The sequence below is a fragment of the Mesoplodon bidens genome (assembly GCF_964165515.1).
Source record: "Mesoplodon bidens genome assembly, chromosome: 11".
Lineage (NCBI taxonomy): Eukaryota > Metazoa > Chordata > Mammalia > Artiodactyla > Ziphiidae > Mesoplodon > Mesoplodon bidens.
The window spans coordinates 38,163,199-38,182,306 of NC_138167.1; positions in this window are offsets into that span (position 1 = coordinate 38,163,199).

A 19,108-nucleotide genomic window follows, 5' to 3' on the forward strand; every position below is an offset into this window, starting at 1 on the left:
TGTGATTGAAAAATTTTTTCTCTTTTCTATGGAGTATCCCTTCTCTGTTGTGGTGGACATGTGAGTTGTATATGATCATCGGTTCTTTAGTATACAAACCATGCCCCTAAAATTAATAATTTAAATATTTTTCCTTTTTTTCCCCCACTGGATGGTAATACATGGTGATACCTTTCCTCTTTACTATTTTGATAAAATGTCAAACAAAATTTGAATTGACCAAATATTTTTGAGCTTCAAGGTGCCACAAGCACACTAGAAGAAATGCCTTTGAAATGTTTACAGTTTAAATGACAGATTAATCAATCAACTGTGGTCCATGTTAAAAATTGAAATTCAACCTAGTTTATCTGTACAGCTGATTTGTTTTATTCATTGATTCATGAAACAGGCAGCAACCCATCTAGCAAACAGGGGGCCCTCTGAGAGGCCATACAAAATGGAGTTTTTATAGGAAGAAGAGTGGGGCAAGGGAGCTATTAGCAAAATAAAAAAAGAATTATTTTTAGGCCAGCACACCTATTTTGGGGGGGGCGGTGCTTTGGAATGGTAAAGGTTTTATTATGCAGATTGCCTCTTCTTCCTCTTCGGGGGATGGAGAGGTCCCATTTGACAGATTACCTCATTGATTCTGAGCAGAAACTTCCAAACTGATTAAGATTACATTTCTGAGGAAGGTTGAAACTGCAGTTAGGCTAGGTATTAAATCTAGGTTTGGTATCATGGGCTGTAGCACAATTGACACCCTTTTGGGCCTGTGGCTTTTCTCTTTAATATCCCTCAGGTAGAGGAATCATTGACAAAGTTCTGTAGAAATCAGTCTTTCCAATGGAAACAATCAGGGTAAGCAGATGTAATGTCTGGAAGACTTTTAGTCATTCTTCTGCTAAATTGGCCCACACCTTGTTTTCTCAGCATCTTTTCCTGTTTTATAGTTTACGCTTCCTCATTTACTTCTGTATTCTTTTTACCATTTCTCGTAGGTTTGTTTATTTTATGCCTTCCTCATTTTCTGTTCAGAATTTTGTAAGTTGCTGCAGTGGTTTTATTCCTTTTATGCTGCATTTTGCATTTAAACACCATCCCATGTGCATATATAAAAGAGTCTGTCCCAGGGAGAGAAAAATTCATTATTAATAATACACGTAGGAAATAGATATTTAGGACAGTTTTATAAGTGTAGAGAACTGGCTCTGCTTCAGATGCCAGCATCATGGTCCTAGACCTAAGAACATTAAACCAGTTTGCCATTTAATAAACAGAAGGAATGTAAGTACTTTAAAATACTTGAAGTACTTGAAATGTAAAACTGAGATAAACTGCAATGAAAATTTAATGATCAGGTCCATTTATGAAGTGACACACTTTCTCTCATTTTTTTCTCTCTTTTCCTGCTGTTCTCCTTCCATTTTCTACTCCCTTTCCTCTTACTTTGTTTCCATGTATATGTTGTGAATACTAATATATGAAAAAGATAAAACAACTGTAGAAAGTCATTAATTGGTGTCAGTGTGCATATCTTCAGAAAGCTGATGTTTCCTTTGAATTACAGTTATTACTGATTATTAGGGAAAAAAAGAATATAAGCTTTACCTTGTTTCCTACTTCTTAGCTGAGGTCTACCTTATTATCAGCTGCACAGAATGACAGTATTAGAGAGACATGGAATCAGAATAAACATTGATTCACATTTTTAGAGTTAATGCATGAATAATCTTTTGATGTTGGATTTAACACAGGACTGTACCCAGTCTAAACTTCATTTAATAGTATTTTGGTCATGCACTTTGGGAGATATGAGTGATTAATGCATAATTCACCTTGATTTTAATGATTTACTTTCATTAATTTTTTCCTTTTTTCTTTATTTTCTATTTTGGTTCCTTTGACCCATTATTCTGTGTTTTGGGCTCTTATTATATTTTCCCCTCCTCACATGAGAGTCTACTCACTTTCCCACATTCCTCTTCCCTTGGTCCTACACTCTTTCCTGCAGGATTTTTCAGTGGATGAGCATGCATCATGGTCTTGTAATGTTTAATTACAAATTTAAGCATGTCTGTCTCTGAGGTATGAGCCAAAATATAGAAATCCAGACAGACTTGCCCATGTGGGCTTGGTCTCAATGTAGTATTTCTATATCAGATCTTTTTTAATTAAAGGAATCAATAGCCCCTGATTTTGGTGTGGTGAATAGAGATGTAGTGTTGGGAATTCTGATTTTAATCAGATTTCTTTCATCTCTACTTTAGATGATAGACATTCTTCATTTGACTTCAAGGTTATTTTCTCTTTGTCTGAAAGAATTGTGAGACTACTTTGCCTTTCTTAATGTTTCTAGGCCAGGTTCAAAACAAAAAAAAAAAAAGAGGGAAAAAATAAGATAAGCTACAACTGATTTCCTCTTTGATATGTAATGTGAGAAGATTACAGGGTTAATCTATATTAACCTAATATAGGTTAATATAGATTCCTATATTTCCTAATCTATATTAGGAAATTATACATATTTTGAAAATAAGAGGAATAAAAGTTTTTTCTGTTCTCACTCTTATAGGCTTACTTTTAGTTTTATTTCATATTGATTTAGAAGAGAAGAATATTACTGTTATTCATTCCACACCCCCGTTTTTGAAGATAAGTGTTGGCAGTTAACAGATTATGAGTGTCCTGAAAGTCTTAAAGCTCAGCATGGGATGTAGGTGCTATGATTTTCATAAGGCAACCTGAGACATAAGAGTGTAGTCTGGCCAAATGTTAACAAACTTATTCCTCATTTCCATGCTTACCTTCTCATCAGCACTTGCCAGCTCTGTTGTCTCATTGTTCCTCTGGGTCTCACAATAATTCCTTCTCAGGCTTGCTGTTGTGTATGAGATTTCAGTGAGTCTAGGCCATAGATTTTACCCTAATCCCTAGACCTGATCATGCCAGCTCCATTCACTCCAGTGTCTGAGACATGTCAGACTGTTTTTGGCTCTACTACTTCATTGTGGGCTCAGAAAATTGTGAGGAAACCCAATCAAAGACCTGGTACAGAACAGGAAGGGACTTGTTCAACACAGATCATCATCTTTCTTCTGTATAAACCTATGGGAAACGTGGTTTATATAAGGCTGCTCTGCTGTCCAAATATTATACATTTTTAATAATATAGTTCTTAATAAAAACACTCTGGTTTTTCCATTCTAGCATCTTCTTTCATGTAGTAAATATTTAATAAGTTTCTAGTAAATGCCAGGCACTGTGCAAAGTGATACATACACAGTGGTGAACTAAACAGGTAAATTTTTCACTTCATTAGTGCTTTCTTTTCCTTTTCATGAGCTCTTTCTTCTAACCTAATTGATGACAGCTGGAGAATTACTGGATATATAGAGCTTTGCTCTTCGCAACACTGGCCACAATTGTAATTAAATAATTCATTGTATATTTAGTAGTTTCACATCTCTGTCTCATGGTAAAAGGTTAAATTTATGTAGATAAGACTACATCAGTCTTTATTTCCCCTGAATCCCCACGTGTTAGCCCATGGCCTTGAAGAAAGTAGTATTCAACAAGTTTGTGCTGAATGGCTAGACGAATCCCTCAGCCTATCGTTAATGAGGCTTAAATTCATGATCAGCATAAAATCTGCTAAAGCAATGCTGCTATCCAGTCCACAGTACAGATATGGCACTTGAATTTTCTCAATAGCAATGTCTAGTCAGGATCAGCTTTAATTTACGATCAAACGAAAAATCTTGACGAATACTCTATCTTTAAAGTTGTTAAAATTGACTTCCAAAGAGAAAGCTGAAAACAGGTTCTTTTGCTTTTAATCCAGTGGGGCTTATCACACACAAGACAGAGTCAAGAGCTGTACCTCCTGAGAATGGCAGAATCCCTGCCTCAAGGGAAAGTAAAGGTTTTCAGTATTCACCATGAGTGGTAATTCATGGGGCTGTATTTTCTAAAGGCAGAGAGGGTATCCAGTCTTATTTCCACTCTCTGTAGGACCCTGAAAAGCTGGTTCTGTCTTGTCTGATCACAGGAGGGTAGATATTTTGTCAGCACCATGCTAGAGACAATAAACATCTTCCAAAGATATCCATGTTCTAATCCCCAGATTTTAAAATGTTAGGTTACATGGCAAAGGGGACTTAAGGGAGCAGATGGAATTGTTTGCTAATCAGCTGACTCTGAGATGAGGAGATTAGCCTGGATCATCCAGGTGAGCTCAGTGTAATCACAAGGGAAGAGTAGAAGAGGGAGGCAGGAGAGAACCAGAGAGTTGGCAGTGTGAGAAGGACTCAGTTCAACGTTGATGCTTTGAAGATAGAGGAATGGGGCCATGAGCCAAAGAATGTGGGTAGTCTCTAGAAGCTGGAAAAGGTAAGGAAACAAATCTCTCCTAAAACCACCAGAAGAAACTCAGGCCTACTGACATTTGCTTTTTAGCCCATTAAGGCCCATTTTTGGCTCTGACTTCTCAAACTGAAAGACAATAAATTTGTGTTGTTTCAAGCCACTAAGTTTGAGGTAATTTGTTATAGCAGCAATAGGAAACTGATATAACCACATTCCAGGAGGTGCAAGTAACATGTTATACTGTGTGGAGTATCCTGTTATCTCAGGTTGTCTCCACAAAGAACTACAAATCTCTCTTTTTTAATGGTGCAACTGGTCTAGCAGTCAGACATTCAGCATTGAGGCTCCATATGCACATGTAGCCAACTGACATTTTCAAGTTAACATGCTAAAATTGGCTACACACTTATTTTTCAAAATTGGAATCTGTGTTCATTTTCAAACTACTGCATGTTAATCAATTTGAATCATCTTGCAGGTTTTACTAATTTAGAGAAAATGTAGGGGAATTCTAGACAAAGAATTGGATGTGGGAAAGAGGTAATAGGCTCTGAGAACAATAGTCAAAATTATTAAGAAGAGGGGAAATACATATGGAATGAATGGGAACTTGAGTAATTTACAAATATTACTTCTCTTTAGATACACATAGTCCTTAGTATCATTTTTATATAAGTTTTCAAGTTTTGGAACAGTTCTAGATTTACAGAAAAATTACAAAGACAGTTATTTTTTTCATGAAAATATATGCAAACATTCTACTCAGTAGATCACTAGATGGTCAGTGTTATAGTCTGCTGTGAGCTAGGAGGCAAACAATAATTATATAAAAGTATACATGAAACAAATAAATAAAAATAGAATATGACTAAACGAAATACCCTCGCCTCTTAATGGCATTTCCTGAATACGTTTAACAAAGTGCTTTCCATTGTAATTTTTTCTATGTCTGTCTCCCTGATTAGTCTCTATGCAATGTGAGAGAAGGCATCAAGCTTTACTATTGTGTACCTGGCACCTAGCACTGTGTAGGCAACTACTCAATTACCATTTGAAGAATAATGCTAAATGCATGGTACTGATAATATTGGTGCTTCAGAGAATGTGAAGATTGTTATGGGCTCGAATGTTAACAGAAAGCTTCATGAAGAAGAAGAGCTTGAGGCAGCTCTTGAAGGAAGTGGGTCAACACTTCAACCCCTGAACCCATATAAATAAAGGAAAGGAGGCAGCATGAGCCTGGCTATTTGCAGGGAGGACATAGAGGACAAAACTGTTATGGGAATAGATAGTTTATGTTGAAAATGTAAGGGTTTGCTACAGAGAACACAAATGTACTTAATATTGTTGATATTATTTGAATTACTTAGTATTTCTTGTGCCAAAAAGACTATTTTGTTTGCCCTTTCTGACCCTTTTGAAGTCTTGACTTTTTACTCTTCTGCAAGCTCTGCATATTAAATATTTTAGTACATGCTCAAATTATAAGTGTATCAATTCTATTTCAGCTTGACTCATTTGGAAGAAAATATTCTTCACTGAAACCTAACTTACTCAGTTATTCAATAGAGGTCATATCCATTCGTTGTTTTTAGGTGAATTCTTAAAAACTTGAGTAAAATATAATACTGCTTCAGTATCTTTAAATGCTTTAAGGATAAAAAAGACCAAATAGAGTAAATTATAAAGCAAAGATGTTTCAAGTTTCATATGATAGAAGTTAAAACTTTTGGTATGTTAAGAATCTATAACTGCAGTTATATCTGTTCTGTCAACGGGTGTTTCATTAGTGGGTACTGAAGTCCAACTTTTTTTTTTTAGCATTTGCAAGTATTATGTGTGCAGTGTAGGGCTTTCTTTACCACTTCATGTGTTAAGAAAAGTAACAGGGCTTCCCTGGTGGCGCAGTGGTTGAGAGTCCGCCTGCCGATGCAGCGCACACGGGTTCGTGCCCTGGTCCGGGAAGATCCCACATGCTGCGGAGCTGCTAGGCTCGTGAGCCATGGCCGCTGAGCCTGCGCATCTGGAGCCTGTGCTCCGCAACGGGAGAAGCCACAACAGTGAGAGGCCCGCGTACCGCAAAAAACAAAAAAACAACAAAAAAAACCCACAGCAAAGTCAAAAATACATTTTTCTTGGTCTAGCACTTACAGATGTCTGAACCTACCATACTCACACTGAGTTATCTACGATGCAGAACTCTTTTTTTTTCTCACTCTTGGGCACACTAGCTCCTATTCCTCCTTAGTTCTCAACTTAAACATCACTTCTCAGAAGCCTTCCCTAAAACACCACATTCCCCATCTCACCAAAAACTTGAAGAGCCGAGGAGCCTGTCATGTGCTCTGGGCTTATGACTAAAGTAGTAAATATTATATCTTGTGTTGTAATTGCTGGTTTACTTTATGTACGCTCCACTGATACTCATTTTTATATCCTCAGAATCTAGTACATTTCCAGGCACACATTAAGTATCCAAAACTGTTGTTGAATAAACGATGGAATAAGTGTTTGTTGAGTAAATTTTGCTACACAGTAAAAAAAAAAAAAAAAAAAAAAAAAATCAGACTAATTTATTGGTTTGTGATATAGTACCATGCTGGTTATAACACACTTGCATTCTTTGCTTTTAGGTTTAAAAATATTTTTACATCATAGATACTTATCTTGGATCTCAAATATAGACAGACATTTCAAAATGCTTATTATATGGAACATTATAACTCAATAAGCTATAAATTGAGAAATGTACTATATTCTATTTAGAAATTTTCCAAAAGACTTAAAAAAATTGTGATTGGCTTCAGTTCCATGTTCTTTTCCCTGATATATATTGAAAAATTATTAGCATGAGGCAAGTTAGAATAAAAAATAAGACTAAAAAAACAAAGAACTTAGAACAAAGCATTGTTTATAAATTGTAAGGACATGGACTACATTGTGGATTAAGAACTACCTCCAACCACTGAATCATGTTTATAGTCATTAAAGTATGTTTGGTAGGTTCCTGAACTATTTTGGCTCAAACTTAAATAGTGTGCTTAGTTTTTTCAACTAAGGCTGAGTCAATAGCTTATTTCATACTTGCATAACACATTCACAAATAAAAAATGTGCAGAACTGATAGGAAGAAAACAAATTTTTCTGATGTTCTGAAAGAATATTTGAATAAATAAAAAAATATATTTTGGGGAGAAAGAAATACTGAATATAGTGAAATATTAATTTTCCCTAAATAAAACTGTAAATTAAACAAAATCCTAATCTAATGTCAATTTTTTGGAATTTGACAAAATGATAAACAACTTTATATGGTAAAATTCATGTGTGATAGTATCTAACAAAATTATAATAAAGAGTAATGATAGAGTTTTAAATTATATTGTAGACTGTTTTATAAAGCTACAGAAATTAACACAGTATAATAGTAGTACAGAATGAGATGAATCAATATGGGGATTTCATATAAGATAAAGATAATATTTCAAGTGAGTGGGTGAAAAGATAATGGTGCTCAGACAACTAACTAATCTTTGAGAAAATAACTTGAAGTTTGATTCCAACCTCATTCCTTACACTAAAGTAAATGCCAAGTAGAGAAATGCTGTGTTTTTCTATTAAATATTTATATTTAATGTTTTACTTTATTAAATTCTTAAGTTGCAGATGGGTTTTGTATTCAAACTCTCATCCCTGTCTGCAGAATTACCAGTTTTAGTGGCCTGATCCATACACTATTTTTCTCATGCTTATGTAAATATACACAAATATCTAAACCCATATAAATGGTGCTCTTATTTTTGCAATTGTTTCTTTTTATTAAAACTAGATCATTTAGTGCACATTATATTGCAACCTCTTTTTCTTCTTAACAGTATATCCTGGGTATCCTTCCATTTAAATAGTTACTGATTAGACACAAACTTTTTAATAACTGCTGAATATCCCATTGAGTGAAAGCAACACCATTTGATTCAATCATTCACCTACCGTTGTCTATTTTGGTTGCTTTCTGTATTAATTTTTCCTATGGATAATGCTACAATACATATCTGTGTGTGTGTATGTATATTCTTATATACCAATTCTTTTATTTCCATGGAAATGCTTCCCAAACTGAAAGTTCAAAATGTCCATTTATTAATATTAATTTTAATACATATTCCCAGACTAATTTCCAAAATGTTTGCAGCAATTTACACTTTGACTAGTAGTAAATTAGGATATACATTTATCCATGTTCTTACTAGCACTGGATGGTGTACCTTAAATTTCTGCCAATATCTGATAGTTTAAAAATAGCACCTTTTGGATCTTTTATTTGCATTTCCTAGGCTATGAATACACTTGGGAACGCATAGATTCATTTAATATTTGGATTTCTACTTCTATGAAACTCTTACTCATATCATTTGTTGATTTTTCTTTAGGTTGTTTGCCTTTTCTTCTCAATGTGTAGGCATTTGGTGGTGGTTGGATTATTGACTCTTTATCTGCCCCACATTTTGCCAATATTTTTCTCAATCTATCACATGCCTTTGGACTTTGTTCATAATATATTTATCATACCCTTTTTTATTCCTTTGTATATAGTCAAATATGTCTGTATTTTGTCTTTATATATTCTGGGTTTATTGTCTTTGTAGGAAGATTTTCTTCATTCCAAATTTACACTGATAATCTCCTACTTCTTCTAACATAGATGACCTCAGCAAAACAAATGATTGCCTCAGCATTTAAATAACTTTCTCACTCCTTCAATTAAAGCAACATCAACAACAAAGTAACCAGTCCATTAATTAAATCCAATTCATCTTAATTTTATTTTAATATATTTGTATACTGTAAAACACCTTTATTAATGATATTGTATATTTGATTCCTGATAAATGTTCATAAGGATCCCCCAAAACAAAATAGCATCTTATTCTTTAAGCCTACCAAAAAATGTTCTCAATAACATTCAGACTTTCTACCATTTTATTAATTATTAAGTTGACCAATTCTCTGATACTAATACATAAACATCCACAATTAATTTATAGGGAGATAAACAGAGAAGTGCAAAGAAATGTATTCTGGAAGAGCTTGTGGTCATTTGTTTAGGAGACCAAGCTTTGAATTCCTATCACCTACTGCTGTGTATATAAAAGAAAGTTCTTTAATTTTATGTGAAAATTTAAATATAGTTTCTCTGAGATCTGCCATTCAGAACTTTCACAGGGTTCATTTTAAATTGAGAGCACCGCTGCTATAGCTTTTCTAGATCTAGGCCACAGCTGTTCGCTCAGCTACAATTTGGCACTCTTCCTTTACTTTTCAAGTTGTGCTCGTGATTCTTGAAACATTATCTGCTTTAAGCTGACATAGTTGGTGCTCAGCATAAAGTACTTAAATAAAAGCTTCTACTTCTAATACTATAGAGAATATTATTTTCTGCATAGTTAAAAACATTAGTATATCTGAGGATGTTCAGAGCTCACTAAAAGGTGGGTGGTTGATGCAGCAGAGAATTAGTGGCAGTGGGTTCTCTTTACATTGATAAGATGCTCACATTTGGTTGGCTGAGGCAGAAACTAGGGTTTCAGGGTATGGTAATGAATTGAGAGCTAAAGGTTTAGAATCAAGTAAAGAGTGCTGAGTGAATTATTTCCAGGTCTTGAAGTTCAGTGAGGTTCAGAGTCACAACAGAGAGGTCAACCAGCACTAGAGCATCCACAAGAAGGTTGAGAAAACATTAGGTTGTAAATTCCCCAAAGGCGGGCACAGCTTAAAATATAAGTACTTAAAGTTAGAGTAGAAATTCAATCAAATTAGTAGATTGCTTAAAACAAAACTGAATAAAACAATAACAACAACCCTCAGTTCAGATACAGTACCGTTGACAGAGATCATAAATATGTCCATCAGGCAGGATGAAAGGCAAATATTTAGAATGATAATTGTTCAAAGGTAGATAAATGCTCTACTGTGTTTACAGGGTGGTTGGGGAAGAATGAACCAATAGCAAAATACCTTCCTTAATGGTAACCAACCTGTTTGCTTCAACTTAGGGGACTGCAATGGGGATTTGATGTCATTCCTGGTGGGGTAGAATCCACCAGTCACATTTAAAATGTGACTTCCCTGGAGCCAGAGGCAAGAAAGAAGCAATAACTCAATGGAGGAAGGAATAAATAGGTGGAGAACAGCTTGCTGTTCGTCAATTAATTCTGATAGCAGTTCCCCAGAAAATTTTTTTACCTATAGTAGAAATACATTCAATGGTTCCTGCTTTAATAGAAACACTTCCAGGGAATATCTGATTTAAGGATGATGGGGTAAAGCTGGCATTTCATTTCCTTCCTGAGGATTACCCAAAAGCAACAAGAAATACCAAACACGAAATTAACAAATAAATTTTGTGAAACTAGGAGACAGCTAAACCCCCAAAAATAAAAACTAGATAAAAGGGTTGACAAAGCCTGAGAGGACTGAATAGCAGGGCATGTGGGAGGAAGAGGAGAAAGGATGCTGCCTCTGCTAGTCTTCAGAAGAACTAGTACATGTGATTCTGGAAGCTAGGGGCACTCCCTGTGTTGCAAAACCAAGATCCTTTGTTTACCACAGCGTGAGCAAGATGCTTGCTTGCTCTTGCAGTTGAAATTCCCCTGAACCAAGTTAAATTTCTAAAAGCAGGTGAAAGGGGGCTTTTTGAGAAATCACACAAGCCATATCTGTGGGATTCTGTCTGTTTGACAACAGGGGAGAAGAAAGTCTTGGTATTGTGCACAGATCCATAGCAGAGGATACATGAAGATACACAAAATCCTGAGTCATGAGAAAAAATCTCTCTAGCTGGGAACATACCCTTAGCTTATGTCCAGATATTTAGTTGTGGCTTATTATGTGCTTTATATTAAGAAAGAACCCAAAATAAGAGTTCCCAGTATTCTGTAGACTCAGTCATGATTTTGAACGGGTCAAATGCCAAATGTCTAAAATTATCTTAATTATAACTTCTGATCTGTTTTTTTAAACATACAAAGATGGCATCAGGTCAAAATGTTTCATTATCTTCAAGTGAATGTAAATATTCACACAATTTTATTGAATTTGGATTTTAACCATAATAAAGAACACACGTACATGCACACTCTTGGAAAATACCTATACAGTCAGTAATTGAAGGAAATGACTCCTTACCAAGTATCTGTTATTATTTGTGGAATACAAACACAAATTTAATGGGAGAAAGAGGAAAAATGCTTCCCTTTGTAGCTCAGGTCTCAATGATCACGTCCCTATTCATACATATATAATGAGTGCCTATTCTTCACAAGTTTGAGAAAAGAGAAGAATACAATATTATCCTTGGCTTCAGGTAGCTCACAACTTGAGAAATTAAAGTGCTTGCACACATACATATGATTAAAAGCATGCTATTTGTTTATTTATTTTTTTTGCTGTATGCGGGCCTCTCACTGTTGTGGCCTCTCCCACTGCAGAGCACAGGCTCCAGATGTGCAGGTTCAGCGACAATGGCCCATGGGCCCAGCCGCTCCGCAGCATGTGGGATCTTCTTGGACCGGGGCATGAACCCATGTTCCCTGCATCAGCAGGCGGACTCTCAACCACTGTGCCACCAGGGAAGCCCTAAAAGCATGCTATTTAAATGCTAGTAGAAGACCTCTCACGCAGTAGTATAAGAAAAAGGATCAAGATTTACTCATATACTTAACCTCCATGCTCTTCACTCCAGGCTGCTTATTGTACTTATCGTCCTTTAAAAAATGCTATTTTAGTAAAGGGAATTAGAATGACCATGTTTCATCAAAGCTAACATGCCATTTGTTTGTTGTAAGAGGTACCACAATGTCAGAGATGGTAAAGCATGAAAAAATGTGCATCTTAGAAATACAGCATTAAGGCTCTTAAACACCTGGCACATTCCCCAATGTTGGTGCAGTGCCCAGCCCATAGTGGGTCCTCAGAGCATTTGTTAACTGAGTGAGATTATCTGCTTCCTAATCTGATCCTATCCACACTTAACTACACTGACTTCAAATGTGCCAGGTGTTGCTGTCACAATTTTATGTTAGTCACTCAACCTGTATGAGATGGAGGACAGACTGAAACTTCTTGACACATGCTTAGATAAGAAACGAGATCATTTTTGAATAAGAAATATCATGTGATACACAGTCTCTCCTTTAAGTAGACACATGTACTTGCTGAATGTCTTTTAAAGACATGAATAATAAAAAAACAGCCAAGCTCTCATTTCATAAGTAAATTTTTGATAGTGCATGCAATTTTTGTGGCTTCCCATTGTCTTGAAGTATCATATAATTTAACACGTTCTATCAAGTATGTGGTTCAGGAAGATATAAATAATATATACTACAAGGAACTAGTGTAAAAGGAAGAAAATTTTGTAAGGCTTATCTTTAAAACGTCAAAACAAATGGGAAAAATCATACTAGTTCTAAAACATTTTGTAGTTAGATTTATTTAAAAACCCTAGTAGATGGATTTCCATTTATTTTACTTGAAGATCAAATTGTTCAATTGTACTACATATTTGCTTAAACTGTCAGCCTGGTAATAACCTTCCTGTAACAACTTAAAACTCTGGATAACTAATAATGTATTATAATCGTTCCTTTCTATAACTTGTATATGCAGCTCATTATAAAAATAAATATTTTTTAAAATGAAGTGGGTTTAATGTTGATATTAAGGACAGTTTCTACATATGATTTTTTTCTAACATATTTATTGGAGGATAATTGCTTTACACTGTTGTGATACTTGCTGCTGTATTACAAAGTGAATCAGCTATACATATACATATATCCCCATAAACCCTCCCTCTTGTGTCTCCCTCCCACTCTCCCTATCCCATACCTCTAGGTGTTCACAAAGCATGAGCTGGTCTCCCTATGCTATGCAGCTGCTTCCCACTAGCTATCTATATGACATTCGGTAGTGTATATATGTCGATCCTACTCTCTCACTTTGTCTCACCTTACCCTTCTCCCTCCCCATATCCTCAAGTCCATCCTCTACATCTGTGTCTTTATTCCTGTCCTGCCCCAAGGTTCTTCAGAACCACTTTTTTCTTTTTTTTTTTTTAGATTCCATATATATGTGTTAGCATATGGTAAACTCTTTCTGACTTACTTCACTCAGTATGACAGACTCTAGGTACATCCACCTCACCACAAATAATTCATTTTCATTTCTTTTTTAGGGCTGAGTAATATTCCATTGTATATATGCGCCACACCTCATTTATCTATTCATCTGTCAATGGACATTTAGGTTTCTTCTATGTTCTGGCTATTGTAAATAGTGCTGCAGTGAACATTGTAGTACGTGACTCTTTTTGAATTATGGTTTTCTGAGGGTATATGCCCAGTAGTGGGATTGCTGGGTAATATGGTAGTTCTATTTTTAGTTTATTAAGGAACCACCATACTGTCCTCCATAGTGGCTGAATCAATCTACATTCCCATCAACAGTGCAGGAGGGTTCCCTTTTCACCACACCCTCTCTAGCATTTATTGTTTCTAGTTTTTGATAATGGCCATCTGACCAGTGTGAGGTTATAGCTCACTGTAGTTTTGATTTGCATTTCTCTAATTATTAGTGATGTTGAGCATCTTTTCATGTGCTCTTGGCCATCTGTATGTCTTCTTTGGAGAAATGTCTATTTAGGTCTTCCACCCATTTTTGAATTGGGTTGTTTGTTTTTTTGATATTGAGCTCCATGTGCTGTTTGTATATTTTGGAGATTAATCCTTTGTCCATTTTTTCATTTGTAAATATTTTCTCCCATTCTGAGGGTCGTCTTTTCATCTTAAGGTTTCCTTTGCTGTGCAAAAGCTTTTAAGTTTAATTAGGTCCCATTTGTTTACTTTTGCTTTTATTTTCATTAGTCTGGGAAGTGGGTCAAAAAAGATCTTGCTGCGGTTTATATCAAAGAGTGTTATTCCTATGTTTTCCTCTAAGAGTTTTACAGTGTCTGGCCTTACATTTAGGTCTTGAATCCATTTTGAGTTTATTTTTGTGTATGGTGTTAGGAAGTGTTCTAATTTCATTCTTTTACATGTAGCTGTCCAGTTTTCCCAGCACCACTTATTGAAGAGTCTGTCTTTTCTCCACTGTATATGCTTGCCTCCTTTATCAAAGATAAGGTGACCATATGTGCATGGGATTATCTCTGGGCTTTATATCCTGTTCCATTGATCTATATTTCTGTTTCTGTGCCAGTACCATACTGTCTTGATTCCTGAAGCTTTGTAGTATAGTTTGAAGTCAGGGAGCCTGATTCCTCCAGCTCCGTTTTTCTTTCTCAAGATTCCTTTGGCTATTCGGGGTCTTTTGTGTTTCCATACAAATTGTGCATTTTGTTCTGGTTCTGTGCAAAATGCCATTGGTAGTTTGATAGGGATTGCATTGAATCTGTGGATTGCTTTGGGTAGTATACTCATTTTCACAATGTTGATTCTTCCAATCCAAGAACATGGTATATCTCTCCATCTGTTTGTATAATCTTTAATTTCTTTCCTCAGTGTCTTATAGTTTTCTGCATACAGGTCTTTTGTCTCCTTAGGTAACTTTATTACTAAGTATATTATTCTTCTTGTTGCAATGGTAAATGGGAGTGTTTTCTTAATTTCTCTTTCAGATTTTTCATCATTAGTGTATAGGAATGCAAGAGGTTTCTGTGCATTAATTTTGTATCCTGTTACTTTACCAAATTCATTGATGAGCTCTGGTAGTTTTCCGGTAGCATCTTTAGGATTCTCTATGCACAGTATCATGTCATTTGCAAACAGTGACAGCTTTACTACTTTTCTGTTTTGGATTCCTTTTATTTCCTTTTCTTCTCTGATTGCTGTGGCTAAAATTTCCAAAACTATGTTGAATAATAGTGGTGAGAGTGGGCAACCTTGTCTTGTTCCTGGTCTTAGTGGAAATGGTTTCAGTTTTTCAATATTGAGAACGATGTTGGCTGTGGGTTTGTCATACATGGCCTTTATTATGTTGAGGTAAGCTCTCTCTATTCTTACTTTCTGGAGAGTTTTAATCATAAATGGGTGTTGAATTTTGTCAAAAGCTTTTTCTGCATCTGTTGAGATGATCATATGGCTTTTCTCCTTCAATTTGTTAATATGGTGTATCACATTGATTGATTTGCATATATTGAAGAATCCTTGCATCCCTGGGATAAACCTCACTTGATCATGGTGTATGATACTTTTAATGTGCTGCTCATTCTGTTCTGCTAGTATTTTGTTGAGGATTTTTGCATCTATGTTCATCAGTGATATTGGTCTGTTGTTTTCTTGTGATATCTTTGGCTTGATGTGGTATCAGGGTGAAGGTGGCCTCGTAGAATGAGTTTGGGAGTGTTCCTCCCTCTGCTATATTTTGGGAGAGTTTGAGAAGGATATGTGTTAGCTCTTCTCTAAATGTTTGATAGAATTCACCTGTGAATCCATCTGATCCTGGACTTTTGTTTGTTGGAAGATTTTTCATCACAGTCTCAATTTCCGTGCTTGTGATTGGTCTGTTTATATTTTCTATTTCTTCCTGGTTCAGTTTCAGAAGGTTGTGTTTTTCTAAGGAATTGTCCATTTCTTCCAGGTTGTCCAATTTATTGGCATAGAGTTGCTCTTAGTAATCTCTCATGACCTCTTGTATTTCTGCAGTGTCAGTTGTTACTTCTCCTATTTCATTTCTAATTCTGTTGATTTGAGTCTTCTCTCTTTTTTTCCTGATGAGTCTGGTTAATGGTTTATCAATTTTGTTTATCTTCTCAAAGAACCAGCTTTTAGTTTTATTGATCTTTGTGATCATTTCCTTCATTTCTTTTTCATTTATTTCTCATCTGATCTTTATGATTTCTTTCCTTCTGCTAACTTTGGGTTTTTTTTTTGTTTTTCTGTCTGTAATTGCTTTAGATGTAAGGTTAGGTTGTTTATTTGAGATTTTTCTTGTTTCTTGAGGTAGGATTGTAACACTGTAAACTTCCCTCTTACAGCTGCTTTTGCTGCATCCCATAGGTCTTGGGCCGTCGTGTTTTCATTGTCACTTGTTTCTAGGTATTTTTTGATTTCCTCTTTGATTTCTTCGGTGATCTCTTGGTTATTTAGTAATGTATTGTTTAGCCTCCATGTGTTTGTATTTTGTACAGTTTTTTTTTTCCTGTAATTGATATCTAGTCTCACAGTGTTGTGGTTGGAAAAGATACTTGATAGGATCTCAATTTTCTTAAATTTACCAAGGCTTGATTTCTGACCCAAGGTATGATCTATCCTCGAGAATGTTCCATGAACACTTGAGAAGAAACTGTATTCTGTTTTGTTTGGATGGAATGTCCTATAAATATCTATTAAGTCCATCTTGTTTAATGTATCACTTAAAGTTTGTGTTTCCTTATGTATTTTCACTTTGGTTGATCTGTCCATTGGTGAAAGTGGGGTATTTAGCCTCCATGCATATTTTTTACAGTTTTTTTCCCTGTAATTGATATCTAGTCTCATAATACTGTGGTCAGAAAAGATACTTGACATGATTTCAATTTTTGTAAATTTACCAAGGCTTGATTTGTGACCCAAGATATGATCTATCCTTGAGAATGTTCATGAGCACTTGAGAAGAAAGTGTATTCTGTTGTTTTAGGATGGAATGTCCTATAAATATCAATTAAGTCCATCTTGTTTAATGTATCATTTAAAGCTTGTGTTTCCTTATTTATTTTCATTTTGGAGGATCTGTCCATTGGTGAAAGTGGGGTGTTAAAGTCCCCTACTATGATTGTGTTACTGTCGATTTCCCCTTTTATGGCTGTTAGCATTTGCCTTATGTATTGCGGTGCTTCTATGTTGGGTGCATAAATATTTGCAATTCTTATATCTTCTTCTTGGTTTGATCCCTTGATCACTATGTAGTGTCCTTGTTTGTCTCTTGTAATACACCTTATTTTAAAGTCTATTTTGTCTGATATGAGAATTGCTACTCCAGCTTTCTTTTGATTTCCATTTGCATGGAATATCTTTTTCCATCCCCTCACTTTCAGTCTGTATGTGTCCCTAGGTCTGAAGTGGGTCTCTTGTAGACAGCATATATATGGATCTTGTTTTTGTATCCATTCAGCCAGTCTATGTCTTTTGGTTGGAGCATTTAATCCATTTACAATTAAGGTAATTATTGATATGTATGTTCCTATTACCATTTTCTTAACTGTTTAGGGTTTGTTATTGTAGGTCTTTTCCTTCTCTTGTGTTTCCTGCTTAGAGAAGTTCCTTTAGCATTTGTTGTAAAGCTGGTTTGGTGGTGCTGAATTCTCTTAGCTTTTGCTTGTCTGTAAAGGTTTTAATTTCTCCATCTAATCTAAATAAGATCCTTGCAGGGTAGAGTAATCTTGGTTGTTGGTTTTTCCCTTTCATCACTTTAAATACGCAGTGAAAGGGAAAAACCTTGTTTGTCCTTTCTGGTGCAGAGTTTCTGCTGGTAGATTAGCTGTTAACCTTATGGGGATTCTCTTCTGGCTTGCAGTGTTTCTGCTGAAAGATCAGCTGTTAACCTTATTGGGATTCCCTTGTATGTTATTTGTTGCTTTTCCCTTGTTGCTTTTAATATTTTTTCTTTGTATTTAATTTTTGATAGTTTGATTAATATGTGTCTTGACATGTTTCTCCTTGGATTTATCCTGTATGGGATTCTGTGCTTCCTGGACTTGATTAACTATTTCCTTTCCCATATTAGGGACATTTTCAACTATAATCTCTTCAAATATTTTCTCAGTCCCTTTTTTTTCTCTGCTTCTTCTGGGATTCCTACAATTCAATTGTTGGTGCATTTAATGTTGTCCCAGAAGTCTCTGAGACTGTCCTCAATTCTTCTTGTTCTTTTTTCTTTATTCTGCTCTGTGGTAGATATTTCCACTATTTTATCTTCCAGGTCACTTATCTGTTCTTCTGCCTCAGTTATTCTGCTATTGATTCCTTCTAGAGAATTTTTAATTTTATTTATTGTGTTGTTCATCATAGTTTGTTTGCTCTTTAGTTCTTCTAGGTCCTTGTTAATCGTTACTTGTATTTTCTCTATTCTGTTTCCAAGATTTTGGATCATCTTTACTATCATTACTCTGAATTCCTTTTCAGGTAGACTGCCTATTTCCTCTTCATTTGTTTGGTCTGGTGGGTTTTTACCTTCCTCCTTCCTCTGCTGCGTATTTCTCTGTCTTCTCATTTTGCTTAATGTACTGTGTTTGGAGTCTTTCTTTGCAGGCTGCAGCTTCATAGTTCTCGTTGTTTTTGGTGTCTGCCCCCAGTGGGTAAGGTTGGTTCAGTGGGTTGTGTAGGCTTCCTGGTGAAGGGACTGGTTTCTCTGTTCTGTTGGGTGAGGCTGCATCTTGTCTTTCTGGTGGGCAGGACTGAGTCCTGTGCTGTTTTGGGTTGTCTGTGATCTTATTATGATTTTAGGCAGCCTCTCTGCTAATGGGTGGGTTTGTATTCCTGTCTTGCTAGTTGTTTCGCATAGCATGTCCAGGACTGTAGCTTGCTGGTCGTTGAGTGGAGCTGAGTCTTAGCATTGAGATGGAGATCTCTGGGAGGGCTTTCATCATTTGATATTATGTGGGCCTGGAGGTCTCTTGTGGACCATTGTCCTGAACTTGGCTCTCCCATCTCAGAGGTTCAGGCCTGACACCCAGCTGGAGCACCAAGACCCTGTGAGCCACACAGCTCAGAAGAAAAGGGAG